Consider the following 20,081-nt stretch of genomic DNA (forward strand, 5'->3'; position numbering starts at 1 on the left):
AGGTGCCAGTGAGCCTTGATTGCAAATCACCACTGCCTTCTGTTTTGGATGAGCACATAAGATTAGTGATGGGGCCTTTCCCCTTGAGGTCTCGGTTAGAAGCCCTGCATCACTGCATCAGAGTTAAAGTGGCTCCTTATGGAGATGGTGAGAAATGAGTAGGCGCGCTCGCCACCATTTCCTAATTGAAAGCTGCCTGATAAAAACCACCTCAATACATCTGGCATGAACAAATCAGGGCAGACTCCTGTGGTGGGGAGACAGGAGGCTGAAGAGAAACCAAAATGCATAGACGCTGGGAGAGAGTTTGGTCCAATTATGACAAAACAGAAAACAGCCTGAAAATGCTACTTTTAAATTGCCAGCTCTAATCAGAGGATCTCAAAGTATAAGAAAGTCTCCTTCACATTATATTGGTGATCTGGGACCACATGAATATTAATATCTTCCCTTCATGGATGAGAACCTTTTGCATGGAAGTGTGATTCTTACACAAGTTTTTAATACTGAAGTTTTTCACCTGCCCATTATGACCCAGAATTCCCAATACCCAAAGACTTTCAATTAGCACTATTTTCTACTAACAGGTACTCACAGGAATGGGTTGATGGCAACAACAGATGATAATTCCAGGCAGAATCACTCTGCATGCCTTTACATTGCTTGATTCTAAGTCATCACTTATATCACCACTATCAGAGTCCCAAAGACACTGGGAATGTGAACAAAACTGAGACGCAAATGAAGAACAGAGTGTGGCCAATATCAGTCTGTCTGTCTAATAATGGCAAGACACTGGGACACCAAGAAGATCAAACTAAATAAAACATGGCATCACATATAGTTACAGGCCAACAAAACCCAATGAGCTTAAGTATATATAAAAAAAAAAAATCTATGCCTTTCCTGAAAGTTCATCCCCTGGAAAATAGAGGAAGGATATGATTAAGGGGATCTTATGGGCTCCATAGGGAACTATAGTAGTATATGACATTTATTTACCCTGGCTTTTGTTAGGGGAAATGAAAATGTTTGCAAATCCAAGAAACGCATTGTATATGTCCAGTGGCATATTCTGTCTTAATTGAGGAGAACAGAGGAAAGGGCCAATTGAAGAGAAGAGTGCCAATCAGGTCATAGTGAAGTTTTACCTGGTATTGTCCCTTATTTCCTGCATTTGGGATTTAAATATTCCCAGAACTGTTAGAAAGTATCTATTAACAGTTTCGTTAAACTATATGCAAAAAAGCAGATTGAGAAACTGTCTATATTATGATTGCATTTTATGCAACATTATAAATGCTAATACAGACATTGATACCCAGAGAGATAACTGGAAGAATATTATAAAAGTAGGCACAATAGTTCTCTCTGGTTGTAGGTGTTGAAAGAATTTCATAATTTTCAGCATTGTTTCATTACTAAAGATGTATTATCTTCATAAACAGAAAATTTGAAATTATTTTTAGACTAATCAAAAACTAATAATATTCAGAAATTGTTACAAAAAGAGAAAATAAACATTTTTTTAAATGCGTCCCTTATACTTGGGACCAACCTTGTGAATTATATATTTTTTTTCTTTTTCTTATTTCACAAAGAAGAAACAAAAGCTCAGAGAGTTAAATTAACTTCAACAAGACTTTCATCACTATTGTCAACCTTTCGGGAAAACAAAAATCCTGTAGTCAGACTACTCTTTCCCTCAGCTTGAGAAAGAATCCCAAGGAAAAGGAAGTCTAAGGTGAAAAGTCCCAGCCTAGGAAATGTCTCCCAAAATCCCCTCAACCCACCCTCAGACTAATGGCAGAGCCAGACACTGTGGGTCAATCATGGAGAATGTTGCCCACCTACCAGAGGTATGACCAGAACTAATGAGAACAAGATGCTTTGTGATCTTTGAACAGCAGGATTAGCTGTGAGGAGTCATGAGTCATGTGTCCCTCATGACACATGTTCTGAGGAACAGACACAGTGAATACATATAGCAATAAATTGAGTTTGAGCTGAGGGTCATCCCACACCAAAGCACAGTGCTGGAAATCAGGATAACCACTAGAAATAACTGTGCTTCTCTGGGCCTCTATTTCCTCAACTATAAAGCAAAAGAGTTTGCCTAGAAAAATCTCGGAAGTCCTTTCCAGTTTTAGGAATCCATAATCCATGATCTAATTCCAACCATTGCTTCTCTTGGATTCATTAACTGATTGCCCCAGCAAGTTTGACTGGTCCACCAGACATTGCTTCAGGGCCTAAAATTACGTGTGCTAATGCAGAGATATAAAATCACTTTTGTAATCTGCGTAGGATTTTGCTACCTACTTAGCTTTGTTTCATAACCCACAATTATCTTTGAAAAACAGACAAGTCTATTTACTCTCTCATCTAGGTTCCAGATGGGGCTGACCCCTCCCTCCCCCTTTCATAATAGAAAATCCCAAAATCTCAGGTGGGAGTCAGGATAACTCAGGAGATTTGGCAGTATGAGCTTGGAATCTTTCCCACTGGGTCCCAAATGCTTTATTTCCTAAGAGCTGCTTTTGTAAGGCAGGCAAGAAAGGCTGAGTTAATAGTTAGAATTTATAAAGGGTTTTTGCAAATTAAACAGAATTCTGTATCTGAAAGGCTACCAATGGAGTGGTTCTGTTCTCCTATATTATTTGCTTACCAGTGAAAATTCAAAATGCCAATAAAAGCTCCTTGGTGCAGCAGGTAGGCACTTTCTTATCAAAATGGGCCAGAAGAGTGAATGGAACCACACAGGAAATCATATATCCACCCCTTAATAATATTAACTGTGAAAATTTCAGAGACAATAATAGTGTGAACAATTATAAACATGGACTGCAGATGGCTAAATCACAATAGTTAAACTCAATTGCTATTTGGAAAGAATAAGCCAGAAATGAATTTAAATATGAGGTTCAGAGGTCAGCTTCTAAAATTTTATTCTATGCAATCCATGTCCTGCTTTCCAGGGTAGGTGGCAAAAAAACAGCAAATCTTTTGGATAGGAGGTGCCCACTCTGATTTGGAAATTCTGCATAAAAAACATCAAGCCACCATCCAGCCTCTTTGAGCATCTCCTTTTGTTCACCACAGAAGCACCAAGAACTAGAGATGCACTAATTCCTCTGCAGGGCACCTCAGGGCCCAGAGAAATCCCCCGTCTGTGATCTCTGAAGAGTCATTTGCAGTGTTCATTCCAGGAAATCAATTTCATAGACTTTAAGATTTCCTATTTAAAACACAGCTTTTGAAACTCTATTCAGATATATTTGTGTACTTCTATTGAATCATTTGTCTAACAACCATGCATTGTTTGAAAATTCATATTTTAATTTGATCAAAAATGCATGTGTGTTGTATTTTTTTTTTTTAGTTTGTTTTTCATTTCCATCAATCTTGAAGAGTCTAATTACCTTCCCCATCTTAGTATGTTCCATCTCTTCAAGAGGTTAAATGAGTGACTCATATTTTTGGCTGACTTTTTCCTGCATATCAGGTCTTCTCAGAGTGAGTAATTTATCATTCCACACAGATGCTACATGCTGCTCATCTATCCCAGCTTAAACACTGTTCATCCTGCTCCCCCATAGGAAAAAATCACTTAAATTCTGTCTTCCCATTCATTTCCTAGGCCAAGAGAATGAGCAGGTTTGAATAATTTGGGGGCACCAGCTCTAAGATTAGCTCTTATTGTCTCTACTTGCAAACAAAACTCTACTTCACCACTAAGCACCAGAAGTTCCTCATTCCACTTAAAATTTACTTTTTGGAACCACAGATGCTTTTGAACTTGATTCTAAATCCCAACATATTGCAAGGAACTGAACATTCCCATGTTGAAGTGGAGAAAGTAGAAGCTGAACAACTATTTACAACTACATATTTACCACAAACAGTTTCTCTCTTCCTTAGTGTGGCCTATACCACTTATCTTCCCCTTCAACCAACTAATTCTCGATTCTCTAATCCTCAGATTATTATTTGTTCCAGGAAACCTCCCCTGGCCCAGCACTCCCCACCTTGGTTGTCTGTCATTTCTCTGCAAAGTCTATCATTCTGCCATCCTTACATTTAATTTCACTGCTTTATGTTCTGTTTACAGGTCTGTTTCCTAAATGAAGACAGAAACCATGTCTTTGTCATTTTCTGTTGTCTATGATTGGTCCAGTCTGGCTGATAGAAGGTGCTCAGAGTAAAATGAATGGGCACTAATGTTCAGCTGCTCTCTGAGCGACTTAAGAAAATAAGAAAAATTTTAGACTTGAAAGTGAAAAAAATGTATGGAATTAATGATATCTAAACACTCAAGGTAAACAAAAATTAAAAAGTATTTCACGTGGTTGCATGCTCTCCTGTGCACTGGGGTACTTATTTCACTCTGCCTTGTATAAAGATTGGATATTTGTATAACCTAGATGGCTTTACCACTTTGACTACCACCACAAGTTTCTCCATCACCAATTTTACCCCCTCCACAACCTCTTTCACCCTTCTTTCAATTTCTCCAACACTTCCAGTATACTGTCCACCTCCACCAATGTCGCTGCCTCCTCCCTTATCTCTACTTCCTTTACCACTTCTATACCTCATCTACTGCAATTACAAGAATTTCTCCTCTTCAAGAATAATCTTCCTCAAATATAATTGGGGGATATATTTGATTCCATAGTCCTTTCTACTTCTCTATTATTTCTTGCTTTCACTCCTGTTCTTACCACATTTGTTCTGTTTACACCCTACATCCCACAGGGATGCTTATATGGATCCTCTCCCTACCCCACTATAAACCTAGCATAGAGCCTCCTACTCTCCTCATGTTTAAAAATAAATTTTTCTTGCATATTTCCTTAGCAGTTGTGGAAGTTTGGGACTGGGGTCAGAGAAGCTTCAAATAATAATAAAGTGTGTCCTCCCTGTCATCCAGCAGCAAGCACCTCTCTGTTCCACCATCATCAAACCTGTTGTTACAATGGTTCTCAAACCATCCCTGGAAAGGGTCCCATCTGGTGGCCATGGAATAGAAATGTAAGCACGTTCTCCTCTTCTAGGCCTCCATATGATGTGCCAGGAAATATAGGACAAGCTCTTTCACCCACTGAAAATGACGTTAGCCGAGCTAAAATAATCTAGAAACAAGGCACAGCATAAATTGGGCATGCTGCCTGCTCCTAAGATAAAACTGGAATGTGAACTGCAGGTCTAAAAGGTCCATTCATTCCCAGATGATTGCCTTCCTTCTGTCATAGACACATGAGTATCACAGCAGGAAAAAAAAAAAAAAAATCAGCCTTCGGTTGAATGTGTTTGGGATGATGGAGAACAACATAGTAAAAATTCAAGGTGTAATGAGACATAAACATACAATACAAAAGGAATTTACCATAAAAATCCAACTCAGCAGGCCCTCTGTCTCCGTTATGGAGACTTTGATGGAAAGGCATGGGGATTTTCAGGTGTTAAAGTGGCCACCAGAGGGAGGTAAGTTTGAAGGATGTACCAGACCTCAGATCTATGTAACCTCCCCGGAACAGACTTACACGGATCAAACAAGAAAATTCATAAATGTCACTGGAACTGCTAGTTCCAATGCCCCCAAATTGGTTCCTTCTTGTTACTGCAGTTCTGAATCTTAGCTTTTAAAAAAGATGAAGGGGGAAAAAAAGGGCATGGGTGTTTCAAACAAATATGAAAGCTCTAGGCACTAAATTTCCATATCCAAACTTAAGAACATTTATAATAATAAGCCATTTTTGGCCTTGTTCCTACATTTTGCCCTTTCATAGGACGAGATAAAGAATGAATGTAGAAAAGAGGAATTTTCTAATGTCGGAATGGTTATCAACATATTCTAAATGGAAAGCTGAACGTTACAACTCTGCTATAGATGTGATCAAGGTCAATATAGGGGAAATTATGGTTCCTAAATTTTTGATACCAAGGAAATTCCAGGTATTCTTGATAAAAATCTCACCTGGTGACAACAACAACAACAAAAAAAAAACAATTTGTTTGTGTTAAGGTCTTAGTTCAAATGAAACCCTTTCTGAAAGGATGCCCCAGAACAACCACTCAAAATCACACACAGTCACCACCAACTATCATTCTCTAACTTCTTGCCCAGCTTTAGTTTGGGGATTATTTTTCTTATTTATTTTATTTTCCTTATCCATTTGTCTTACCTGCTTTCTTTTTCCATCTTTTTACCAGCCAACATAATACGTATTTGTTTATCGATGCATTGTCTCCTCCCACTGGAATATAAATACTGTGAGAACTTTGACCTCTTTGACATCTGTTTTTGTTCACTCATAGCTAGATCCCTGGTGCCTAGGACAGTGCTTGGCACAAAAACACTTGCTTAATAATCAATTAGTTAACACATATTTTAGAGAGAGAAAAATCTCTAGGCTAATTAAAGGAATAATTATGTCTGTAAATAAGCAACTATTAAGAGAAGTATAAAATTATCAGTGGAAATGGAAATATGTTTCTGCACATTTCCTGGGCTTCAGAGTTCAACCCAAATGAAGTCATGATCAGTGACTCCCATGTTTGTTTCATTCTGTTCTGTTTCCAAATTGATAAAAATAAATCCTATTCTTTAGAGTCTCCTAGCCTGCTCTCCATCTTAGCTCCTTTCTTTTCTTAAAGGAAAATAAAAAAGACGGACCAAAAAAAAAAAAAAAAACAGGTTGAGAAACATCAACACTAAAGTATCAGGGGAAATTTTGGCCTAATACAAGGGTCCTTACCTCTACATCCTCCCCCTTTTTTAAATTAGAAATTCATCTCCCAGATAATCAAGATGAAGCAAGGAGAGAATGGGGGGGGAAATATATACTTAACAAAGGATCCCACCTTGAATTTATTAGCTTTGAAATGACCTCAATATGTAGGTCAGGAATAGAAATAATCCTTATGAGGATGGATAATTATATGTAAAGATAATTAGATGGGAAATTATTTGTGTTAATACTTATATACATATGTGTGTGTATGTTTTTGTATGAGTGTGTGTGTGTGTGTGTGTGTGTGTGTAGTAAGAATATATGGTTACCTCTGTACACTTGCTCAAATATTATGTGCAGAGAAGGTACTGGCTAAGAATGTTCTGACCCTGAAGCCTGAGTGGGAGGTTTGGGTGTAGAAGTGCTTTATGTGTGATACTGAATGTATCAAAGTACAAGAAATCTAGGGAATATGGCCCCCAAAAGTAAATAATAGCCAATATTTATCAAATACTTTTTCTACATGACTTTAAAGAGTTAATTCTTTCAATTCACAACAACAAAATCTATGAGGTACTATTATCAACCCATTTTATAGATGAGAAAACTAAGGCTTAGAGAGGTTAAGTCCCTTATCCAAGATGACAAAACAAGCGGGAAGTGAAGTTGGTATTTGAACATGCATGGTCTTACTCCAGAACACATGTGCTTAGTCCCCCCCACATCTCCACGCTCTGAGGAGAAGCTTTACCCATGATGGGTAGATGCACTAACTGCTGGGATCTGTCTCCACAGGCTGGGGCACATTCTAGCTATACCCAAGGGGTAGAGAAAAATCTTCATCAAAAAGGCAACCCCAGAAAGACCAGGCATTGACAATGTCCTCCATCCATCCAGATCGATAGAATGTGCTTCCTGTCCTGTGTTTCTTACCCCACTCCACACTGTCAGTTTCATGGTTGGCCTCCCCTCTGCTCTCTCCACCCTTTAGTTCAGCTGGATTTAAGGTAGAAAGAAAAGTAGGGAGATGGGGTAAGAAATAGAATTAGCAATAAGCCTTTCAAAGAGCCATAAACTACATTTCTTTTTATCTTTGAATCATCCTTGATTAGCCTGAGGTTAAAAAATAAGTCGAAGAGTTGTCATTGGGATTTTAAAATTCTTTCAACACACACACACACACACACACACACACACACACACACATCCTTTCAAAAATATATATCTATAAAATAATATGGTTTGACAAAGAACACAGTACCTGAAACTTTTATGATTTTCTTCATGTTTTCCCTTTCCATATGATAAAAAAAAAAAAACAGGAAGCATATTCCCACACTTAGTGATATATTCAGACAAGAGGGTCTTAGAAAAAATTCTAGAACTTCCTATGTTACAGCTTTATAAAGCATAGTTTTTTAAATTCATGTTCATAGAGCCATTGTCCTCAAACTATGCCCAGAGTAAGAGCAAGTGCTAGGCTTTCACCTGATTCCTTCCGACCCTTCACTTTTCTAAACAAAAACAGCAACAAAAAATAGTTAGGAATCAAAATGATATGAAATTGTATCACTGAGGGCGTGGATGGCATCCATGTCTTCCCTGAGGAATGAAGGATTTATTACCTCTTATTCTCACTATGGGCATTGCATTAGCCAAAGTCACCTTGCCCAAGCTGATGCACCCTTTCCAGAACAGGCCCCGTGCAATGACTACTAGTTGTTGAGTAGAAAATCCCAGCTCTCTCACCCCAATCCGAGACAAGTCTACAGGGTTATCCCAGCTTGGAAACTTCTGTAACACATCTGTTCTATTGAGGTTCCCCACAGTCAGTTTCTTCCTCTGACTGATCCTCCTTTCTTCCCTTCTTTCTCTTTCTTTCTACAAGGGTTGACCCTAAGAGCATTTTTTGATTCTAGTCTCACATATTTCAGACTCTGTCTCAGAGTTGGTTTCCCAGAAACTTAGCCCACTACACTATTATGCCAAAAATTGTAACTACCCTACATTTCCCAGTGGAAAATGTTTGAAATCAGTAAGTGACCCACACTTACCATGGTCATATCAGCTGGGAGACAAATAGAGATGACATCAGTGGCTCTCTACAAATGTTAAAATACCTGCAATCCAGTACTGTCCTTTAACCTGGGATCTTTGGAATAAGCTACACATATGTAGCAATTATTACCTTCCTCTTGACTCCTTAAGGTTCTATGTGGTTTCTCTTGTGAACATCATGGTGAACAGGAGGTAGTTCTGAAGATCACACTCCCAAGTAAGGATGTAGTAGTTCCAGTTGCTGTACATTTCCAACCATCTGGCAAAATTAGGAGAAACAACTTTCAGTTAAGGAATTGCCTTGCATCCTCAATTTTTTCACATTTCCCCCAAATTTCCCATTAACTATAGAGGTTATGTCTATATAGGAGAGGAGGCTGATTCTACTTTTTTTCCTCTTCCTCTTCCTCCTCCTCCTCTTCCTCTTCTCCTTTTGTTTCAATTGTTATTACAGCTTCTCATCCTCTAACCCAGAAAATAAATTTACCAGAGACTAGACAAAAAGATATATTAAATAATACAGTCTTAATACAGCAAGTGGGGAGAGTTCTTGACTTTGTTTTTATATATAAAAACTTGTGGAAATCTTTAGATAAAATTTTTAGTTTTCCAACATTCAGGTCATTTAGTTAGTTAGCTATCTAGCTTTCCCTTTACTATTAATTTCTAGTTATAGCACACTATAGTCAAAAAATAGAGTCTTACAAAGTTGATCCTTTGAAATTTGTTAAGCTTCCTATTTGACTTATACTTGCTTGAAAATCACATATTTTAGATGTTTGTTCTGTAGCTTTTCTATTTGTTTTATCAGCTTCCAAGAGGTTTTTTTGTTTCTGTTTTTGTTTTATGTTTTAACCATCATTGTTTTACCTACATTCATTCTTAGGTCAATCAGTTGTTGCCTTTCATATTTTCAGGTCTTACTGTTAAAAGCATATATGTTCGTGATTTACTATGTTATATCTTCAACATATAATGTCCCTTGTTGTCCCTTATTATGTTATTCACCTTAAATTCTATTTGATTGGTACTGAGAGTACTTACCTATGATCTCTTTACTTCTTATATGCCTGGTATATTTTTTCCATTCTTTTATTGTCATTCCTTCTGTAGCCTTGTTTTAGATCCTTATATTATTTAGATCTCAGTTCTAAAAACAGGTCTTTTGATTGGTGACACTAAGCCATGTATCTGGATTATAAATATTATTCCATTAACATGTGCTATCTTACATGGTGCCATGTCCCATGCTTTCCTTTTATTTATTTATTTCCTTTCCTTGGTTTCCTCTAAATAGTTTACATTCTGTTGGTTTCAATGTCATAATCCTATAGGTATTGTTGTGGTGGCTGCTCCAACTTCTTAACCAGTACTTATACCCATTTTTCCTAACACTAGTAAGTGTCTCTGTCTTCCCCTGAATAAGAACCTGTGCCTTCTCCTCTTCTTCTGATCTCTCCATACACCAATTCCAAAATGTCTAATGAATTTCATGTTTACACATGACTTATAAAATTGTTCTTGTTCCTTTCTACTATATACATCTCAAGGTTGTCATTTCTACAAAGTCTGGCCTTAAGTGAAGCAACTCTAACATATCTAGTTATTACCTCGTCATTTCTCTCCTTCCTGGAATTATGCCTATGATAAATGCACATTTTCCATGGTCAAATCCAACTTTAGCCCAGCTACCCTGTACCCCTGAGCCCTCCAAGGGAAGTGTATACAAAAGAATGCAAAGTAATAATTTCTGAATACTTTGAGTTCCTTCTTCTTAAGCAACTCAGACCTAATTAGGCAAAGCCAAAGTAGATTGTTTGTTCTTTCTATTACCTCTGCCTAACTTGGTCCTTCATCTTACCACAGAGGGGGAAGAAAGGTCCAAAAAGGGACATGCCGGCCATCCCAGGACATAGATTGCAGAGATAATCAGACACCAATAAGAGTATAAAGCAGGCATGGCCTGGAAGGCAGCAGCCCTTGGCCCTGAGAGATGACCCCAAAGAGGGTCAACTTGCAATTCCACATACCTGGAAAAGTAGAAAGACAAAGTGGGACCAAGCCCACCCTGGTATACTCCAGGCACATGACCTGACCAGGCATAGCTTCCTATCTCAAAGGTTGAAGTATTTAAAGGTATAGCTCAAAAACTGTGTATCAGCCACCAACTATTAATGGAAAGACACTGTTCCTGTCCCCAGAGGGATCACAGACAATTGGAGAAGATAGATGTATAGAAGATCATGAGATGTATAGCATAATGAAAAATTTTGCAAAACTCACCAATTCCCAAGAACAGTCCCTGGGACTTACCATCCCAGGAGGGCAAGAGCTATTGGGCAGGCAAGAAAGGAAAAGTACTTTCTTTTCTGGACTGATTCCCTAGCATGCAAAGCATTCCAAAGGCCTCCCTTCCTGCCCCCAAATTGTCTCTTTCACTTTTTACTAATGCTCAAAATTTCTTTCAGTGCAGACAAAGCCTGTCTTTCTGCAATTAGAGAAAACAAGCTTAAAATAGAAGTGCTGTGGGATGGTTAGCAGAGGGGAAATTAGGGCGAACCCATGTGTGAATGACTAACATCACATCATCGCCAGTTTTGATAGGGGACAGAGTTTAGTCATTCATAAGGCTTAAGATCCTGGAGGCCCCAAGAATCCCCACTAAAAGAAAACTGGAACACCAAAGAATGTGCAGACATGTGTCACGATGCTGTTTGGTGCGTGCTTCTGTTGATTTCTATGTTTGGAAAAAAACAATAGAACCGGAAAAGATATTGCCCATCACCTCTCCTCAAGTCACCCCAGAAGGGACCCTACCTTGGAATCTCAATCCATAGCATCTGGGATTGTAAATTCATATTCTGAATCCCACGAATCATAAATACCTCTCACCTAGCTCTTCATTCCCAACCTCTGCCAGAATGTTTCACGTTCCAATTCCTTCCTTAGTCGACTAATTTGTTCATGTTAACTGATTCGTAGAATGGCCCTTAAAATTCCTGCAAGGTGTCTCCAAGGACAATGACCATCTCTTGTGTCTTCCCATGCCTGCAATTATCTGATAATTCCTCCATCACATTAACTTTGTCTACAACCACTATTTTGGCTCCCCTCATTTGTCCCTTTCTACAAACAATTAGATCTCCACGTGGATAGACAGTTGGGCTAGAGGGTCCTTTGGGCAGGAGGGCTGAATATGATGCCTTTTATGCGCCTTCAGAGCTCCAGCCTGGTTTAATAATCCCCAAGCACCACTTTGTGTGCGGCAAGGTATAAATATATGCTAATAGGAGGTCTGGCTCCTTGTCACAACACATTGCAGGCTGCATTCGTGCAAGATAAAATAAAAAGATTAGATGCAATCTTGAAGTCAATCAGAAAGCAAGAGGAAACCAAAAAAACGGAGCTCAGATTGTCAACAAGGAGAAGCAGAAAAATGACTTGAATCGAATTGCAGTTTATCTCGTTAAGCGTTAAAGGAAACCAATTTCTCTCAGAAATTGGAAGGCAATTTAAACATTTCTACAGTTTTACTAAAGTTTGAAAATTTCCAGTGAAAGAATAAGGTTTTCTTTATTTCTGCATATCTGACATTTTCCCTGTACTTTCAGGAACTAGAAGGGCCTAGATAAGAGGGTATTTAAAGAAAGGAGAGCACAGTTATCAGGAAGTAAGAGAAGAATCTATTAAAGAAATACTTGATTTCTTCAGCCCTTTCAGATTTCATGCCAAAAGACTTAAGGAAGCTAAAACTGTGCAGGAAAAGGCCAACTACAAAATCTGGTCTGGCGTTGGTTAAATCACTAGGCCGGATTCATTGACAAACAGAAAAGTCACATTCAACTTATGAAGGTCAAATACATTATACCAGTCTCAAAGCCCAGCTACATTCTATTAAAGTGGATGATGTCACAAGCCAAAGGCACTGTTCACAATGAATTTAAAGTCTTATTTGATAAGCTCACTTCCCCATTCCTAGCAACATGAACATTTTGACAGTGACCTCTGTTTCACATTTTGGTTCTTACAGCTCCCTTCCATGCTGAAAAGTATAATTCTCCCTAACCATTGTATTCAATAGAAATCACTTAACCAGGTATGGTGGCACACTCCTGTAATCCAAGAGACTAGCGAGACCATGTCTCAAAATAAAAATAAAAAGGACTGGGGGTATAAGCCAGAGGTAAATTGCCCCTGGGCTCAATCCCCAGTAACAAAACAAAACAAAACAAAACAAAAAAAACTCACTAATTAAACCTCTATCTTCAGAGTTAAGACCAAACCTTTCCAACCCTATGGTCCATCTGGCAGTGATTTGCCAAACACAAGAAGACTTCTCCTCCCATGACATCCTGGGCAATGAGGTCTCAATGTTGCCAGAAATATCAGGGTTTAAATGACACATATTCATTCATGCAGTCTGTTAGTGGAAGAGGATCGACCAGAGTGACTAAAAGGGGCTCTCATACTTTATTCAGTTTACATTTATATTGTTCATCATCTTTTACACTGGAAAAAGTCAAGCATTCTTCTGTGATTTTAGAAAAAGTACTTTAAGGTATTTTGAGATACACAACCTAAAACTTTAGATTCATGCCTCTGAAAAACCACCAACTCCAATCCCTTAGGTGAACTTCATGGGCACTGATATGTATATGGTATGAACTGGACAAAGCTCAGAATGTAATATGCTAGACTAGTAGCTTTTGTCTTTCCTCATTGTTGTCACCACTCACTCATTCAGCTTGTGAACAGTTACTGAGCACTTACCACCTCACAGACTAACAAAGAAGTAAGATGTAAAGCTAAAATTTTCCTTGCAGAAGAGAAACAACAGTAAACAGCAGCTAAGATGGCCATTTGTTTTCCATTATTATGAGACAAAATCTCAGACAAGATTCATCAGAGAGAATATTCAGAAATAAAAAAGTATCTTTCCTGGTCTCTCTCACTTCTACTGACAACTTTTCCTTTTCAATAACTTGTTATGTGCCAGGAGCAAACAATATGAAATCCATTCCTAATGAGCAATAATTATAGCTTTAAGAAGCTGTACAATCAGTGTTCAGTGATTTCATTATTAGATAGCACCATAAATTATGCTAATGCTGATAACAGTTCTGGATGAGAGAGGTCCAGATCCGGGAGATTGCACTGAAATTATTTACATCCTCTATTTCTGAAACAATAGACCTGGCAATTTGAAAATCAGATGATCCGATTTATTCTGGCAGGACACACATGTTGCGTCAACCATAAAATTAAATAGGCTCCTATTTTTTCTTTTTAAAGTTTTTCTTCTATTACCTTGCATCTTACAAATCTCCTCTGAGATATTTCTAATTATTGTAATCTTGTTTCTAAAATTACCCAGTGATAGTAGCTGATGATGTCATATAATGAGGTTGGCTTCCTCCCACCCATGTCTTTATAAAGGCTAAACTTAAAAACGCGATGCCTAAAAAGTCACAATTGCCTATCAGGATGCAGAAAGCGGGCAGCAAGCTATGATGCTAGGGAATTATTGCCTCTTTGTTTTAAATCCCAAGCTTTTAAGTGTTAGCTATGAACACAGTATCCCCAGATGGATGTTGAGAGCTGGCCTAAGTCTCCCAACTCTATCCTCCTACATCCTCCTATATTTGACCTTTCCCTTGGAATTTTTACACTTCAGTTAATAGCAACAAAATCTGCCTTTTTTTTTTTTTTTTTTTGAGTTCTAATTACACGCCTGACCCTGTGCAAAGGGGTGTGTATAGATGATGTCATTCAAATCTCATAAAAACCCTATGCAATGACTCTATGATTGTTATTCTGTAGATGACGAATAAAAGACCCAGCAGGAAAGGAAAAAAGATTAAAAAAAAGGCTGGGGCAGAAGGGAGGCAAAAGCTAATTTGCCGGAGAATACACAGTTGGTAAGTAGAAAGCCAGGATTCAAACCCAGGGAAACCTGAGACTGTTGCCCTTGGCAGAAATTGTATGGAATCCAACACAAATCTGACTCTAAATACAGTTTTTCCTGAAGCCTCCTAAATGGCAGCAAAGGGGGAAGTTGTAGTATATAACATCTAGAAACACATCTTCAGAGTTCTCATTAAGGTTTTCCAAAGATGTGGAACAAATGAAGCACTTCACACTGCAAAGGATACCAATTGGTGCAACCACTTTGGAAAACTATTTGGCAGTTCCAACTAAAGCTAAATATACACATATATCTTATGACCCAGCAAGCGCATTTCTAGATATATACCAAACAAAAATGATGCATGCAGTCATGCTCACAGCAACATTGTTCAAAATTGTCCCCAAGATAGAAACAACCCAAATGGCCATTAATGTGGACAATGGGCATGTCTGTGGACAAATTAATTGGGATATATTTACCCAATGGAATACTCTACAAGAATAAAAATAATAGATTAATGACACATCCAAAAACATGTATAGATCTGACAGACATAATGCCAAGTGAAAGAACTTAGCAACACATACTACATGACTCCACAGCTATATAGTTTAAAAACATATCAAACTACTCTATCTATGAGGCTAGAATCATAATAATGATTACCCTTGGGGTATGAGGGAATACTCAGGGATAATGAAAATCTTCTATATCTTGATGTGGGTAGTAGTTACACCAGTGCATTCAAACGTAAAAATGCATTGAGCTGTGTTATGATTTGAATGTGAGGTGTCCCCCAAGGGCTCATGTGTGAGACAATGCAAGGTTTAGAGGTGAAATGATTAGGTTATGAGAGCCTTAACCTAATCAGTGAATTAATCCCCTGTATTAACTGGGTGATAACTATAGGTAGGTGAGGTGGGTCCCTGGGGGCATGCTTTGGGGTATATATTTGTCCTTTGTTTTTTAAAATCTTTCTCTTTTTAAAAAAATTGTTCTTTTTAGATATACATGACAGTATAGTATATTTTGACATATTATACATACATGGAGTATATTTTGTCATATTTTGTGTGTTTGTCTCTCTCTCTCTCTCTCCCCCTCTCCCTCTCCCTCTCCCTCTCTCTCTCCCCCTCCCTCTCCCTCTCTCCCTCTCTCCCTCTCTCTCTCCCCTTCCTGCTGCTTTCTTCCACCATGATGTTCTGCCTCACCTCAAGCCCCAGGGAATGGAGACTGAGACCTCTGAAACTGTGAGCCCCAAAATAAACTCTTTCTCCTTAAAATTGTTCTTGTCAGGCCTTTAGTCACAACATCAAAATAGTTGGCTAAAACAGCTTACCTCTAACATTTGTGTACTTTATATGAGTTATATCTCAATTTTTAAAATATTTTTTTAGTTGTAGTTGGATACAATATCTTTACTTTGTTTATTTATTTTTATGTGGTGCTGAGGATCGAACCCAGGGCCTTGCACATGCTAGGTAAGCACACTACCACTAAGCTACAACCCCAGCCCCTATATCTCAATTTTTAAAAATAAATAAACATCTTATTGGATCTCTTTGTCCTCCCAAATCCCAGTCACCATTACATTGGTCCCCCAAACTCTTTTCTATTTCATCAAACTTCAGCTCCCCCTCTCCTTTCTCCCTCCACATACTCTCTACATTTAGTCTTTTCTATCCCACTGGTGGCTTTATGTCCTTTCCTAAATAAGTCAGTTTAGCTCCCTCAGGCACCTTCTTTTTCTCCTCTCTACCTCATTAGTATAATCAGCAAAATGAACATCCCAGCAGTCAAATAGACCAAACAACTCTCTTTAGAAGAACATTAGTGCACTTACACAGAGGGATCATAGCTATTTGTTTTGTTTTTTAATTATTTTTTAGTTAAAAGGACACAATACCTTTAGTTTAAAGGACACAATACCTTTACTTTATTCATTTCTACGTGGTGCTGAGGATGGAACCCAGGGCCTCACACATGCTAGGCAAGCGCTCTACGGCTGAGCCACAACTCCAGCCCCCATAGGTATTTGTTTCTATACCCTCTAAGAGAGGATGAGCTTCCTGAGGGTGGGGGCTACATATCCCAGATGACTGGTAAATGCTGAGTTGTATTCAATGAGCACTTATTCTACACTTAAAGTTATGAAGCCTCCGTGTTCTCTAAGTTCTCATCACCCATTCCAGAGATGCCTGTAATGGACTATTGATTAAGGTAATAAACAAGGTTACTTGGAGATGAGATTAAAAAAAAAATCCTAGCTTTTAGAAGCATTTGCCTGGAAATTACAAGAAAAATGCAAGATGGCTTTAGTTATCTCAGGTCATGTTTATTACTTTTTTTCTTGAACTTATTGTCTTCTACCAAACAGGCATAACCAGGCAATTCCATGGTCAAGAGGGAATAGAACAATAATTCCTTTGGAATATATATGGGGGAAAAGATAAGATGCTTAAACAAACTATTAAATTGTCTAACCCCTGAAAATGTAAAAACAAGCCAGGAAAACCATACTGGCATCCATTTTCTTGGTTTTGAACTCAGCAGAGCCTAGAAAGGTAATCAGTTCTAAGCTTGGGTAGGGGCTTAGATGTGAGCACCTCATAGGAAAAGCCTTATCTTTTGAATATGGAATACACCAGCTATCAATCACCAAAGAACCTCAAAGTTAAAAATCAGGAGGGCAAGGGAACAAAACAAAGATGAAAGGACGAGTTCAGCCTATTACTTATCAAGGAAGGGTGGCTTGGAAGTCCATTTTAAAAGTCTGTGCCAGACCAGACTGGAGAAAAAATCTTTTGTTCAAAGACCTCACCCATATAGAAATGAATGAAATAAAAAGTTTGAGGTTCATGTAAGGGTCCTCAGCTATTACACCACAGGTGTCAAAAGCCTATTTGAAGTATAATCCATTTTCCATGTATTGATATATTATGGTGTTTATACAACATTCTCTCTCTCTCTCTCTCTCTCTCTCTCTCTCTCTCTCTCTCTCTCACACACACACACACACACACACACACACACACATTTCCATGTTTAGAAAGAGAATGTACCATTCCTTCCTTCCCAGTCCTCCCGGATAGCCACCTCAGTTGGATGACTTTTGTATAAATACAGAAGTTAGCTGCTAAGAAAGGCACCTTCACTTCTTAGAAAAGTATTCCTGTGTTTATCTTCTGGTAGGCCTGTGCTTGCTAGACATAAACCATTCCTCATCAGCAACAAGTAGAGGTTTATTTTTGTCATTCATAAAATAAACCAGGTCCCGGCCAAAGGAAATGACTCTTGGAGGCAGCCCCGTCATAGAAGTGCTGTAGAAGTTACAAATGGCTCTGTGGCCCAGGCCATAAACAGTCTTTAAAAAGGCTGGTGCTGAGCTGTTGATATTAAAAATCACCTCATTAATTATGTTTGTAAACAATGCAGCTGTCTGTGCTTGCAAGCTGGCTTCCTCAGCATAATAATATTTGTAACAATAATAACCATCATTTCAAGCATAGCAATAAATAGTCGATCCAAGAACCTCAAGTGAAATCACATCTGGGAGCTGCCACCTGGTCATTCAAAATACTTCCTCAGAAGGTAGGAAGGTTGTTGCTTGTTTTCTACTCACAAGGCACTTTATCAGCATCGAGTACTCTACTAGAATATTCTCCATCTCATTATTTGAAAAGGACAGGTCAATAGCTAGGATGAGAAGAGTAACAAATCCAAGAGGAAAGCTAAGAGACAAAAGAAGTGGAGGAGTTGACCAGAAAATGGTGTCATGTGTCAGAGGGCATCATGGGAAAAAGACCAATCCTCTTGTGAAGGATGAGTGAGGTTAGGATGGCACCTCAGGATATAGGTTAACCAGCCATACCTTCTTGGTACTTGTTCAGTTATACTTTCATCCTACAAAAATACATCAAATACCTACTATGTGCCAGGTGTGCACAGAGGTGCTGGAGAAAATTCACAGGCAGATATCCATTTTAGATGCCTGTTGGTGATGTCATTGAGACATACCTGAAGGGTTACATAATTTATAATCTAAGTGGCTTGGTATTTATTTTCTTTTAAGTCCTATCTTCATAGAATATACTTCTCAAGTCAGCCCAGCTGTTAATAGCTCTTAATATTGATAAAAGCAAGAAGAAAATATGTTTTTGTGTAACACAGGTAAGCTAGAATTACTAGACCTCTTTCCACATGAGAGGACAACACCTTCATACCTCATTTCTGCCTCCTCCACTTGTAAATTTTAATTCTAAACTTCACCGGAGAGAGATAAATGTGGTATCCAATTCCAAAGCATTACCCATTTTCTCTGTCTCTGTCCCTCTCTTTCCTCTCTCACTCTGTGTATATATTAATTTTATAGATCTTTTTATTGTCTGAACTACACTGGTTGCGTGAGAAGCAGAACAATAGGCCAAGAAGTTCCATTTCACACATGCCATCCTTATAATTCAAATAGGACAATAAAAAGAGAGAGAGAAAGAGAGAGATCTATAAACTGGTGATAAATCAGTGTCCTAAACCAAATTAACCATCGAAATAGATTATCATAAAAATAACGCCATGAAAAATATTCTTCACCTTCCTGGTTCAGCTGCCTATAATGGAGAGAGGGAGGGAGGCTGTGTGTGTGTGTGTGTGTGTGTGTGTGTGTGTGTGTACGTGCCACACACATATCTGCAGGCCTGCTTACACAGGCCAGGCATGTGCACGCATGTGCACACACACATTCTCATAAAGAGACTTAGGCTACTTGCTCCTCCAATAGCAGGAGAGGGCAAAGAAACCACAGGACAGATCATTAGCATTTCCCAGTTCCTAATGCTCAGCTTTCACTCAGTATGATAAATAATAATAACCATGTGCCAAGCATTATGTTGGAAACTGAATATACAAAATGAGCTAAAGTGGACATAATCTTTGTCCTTATAAAACTTCGAGTCAGAGCAGAACAGGTAGACATGAATCAAATAACTGCACAGAAAGATTTTGTAACTATAAATCCTGATAGATACCACTAAGAAAAGGCATTTATCTGCTATAAGAGCAATGAACAAGGAACCCAACCTAATCTGAGGTCAGGAACACACTGGTCTTTGAGTCAAAGAACCAGTAGAGGGTAGAGAGATAAAAGTGACCCACAAGTGAGCAACATCCCACATCAATAGGAAGAAAAAAAATAACATAATTCTTTTGCTGGAGAAGGTTGAGAAAGGATAGATGAGGAAATGTGATTGGGACCACAGACAACGAGAAGAAGGGGAACGTTCCAGACAGAAAGAACCAAAGATGAGTTGGGCAGGAGAGATGGTACATCCGAGATCGGGAAGAAAGTCACAAAAGGAAAAGAGCAAGGGGAGAGTCATGCC

The 20,081-nt window shown here is 38.5% G+C and overlaps 1 long non-coding RNA gene across 1 annotated transcript in view; it reads right to left on the minus strand.

Annotated features, from left to right (window-relative positions):
• The window catches only part of LOC139703567 (uncharacterized), a 121,647-nt gene that overhangs the window by 38,994 nt on the left and 62,572 nt on the right, over positions 1 to 20,081 (minus strand). The window contains exon 2 of the long non-coding RNA XR_011705784.1: positions 8,926 to 9,054. This is a non-coding gene — a long non-coding RNA (uncharacterized lncRNA). The remainder of the gene's footprint in view (positions 1 to 8,925; positions 9,055 to 20,081) is intronic.

Source organism: Marmota flaviventris, chromosome 2 (assembly GCF_047511675.1).
Source record: "Marmota flaviventris isolate mMarFla1 chromosome 2, mMarFla1.hap1, whole genome shotgun sequence".
Taxonomy (NCBI): domain Eukaryota; kingdom Metazoa; phylum Chordata; class Mammalia; order Rodentia; family Sciuridae; genus Marmota; species Marmota flaviventris.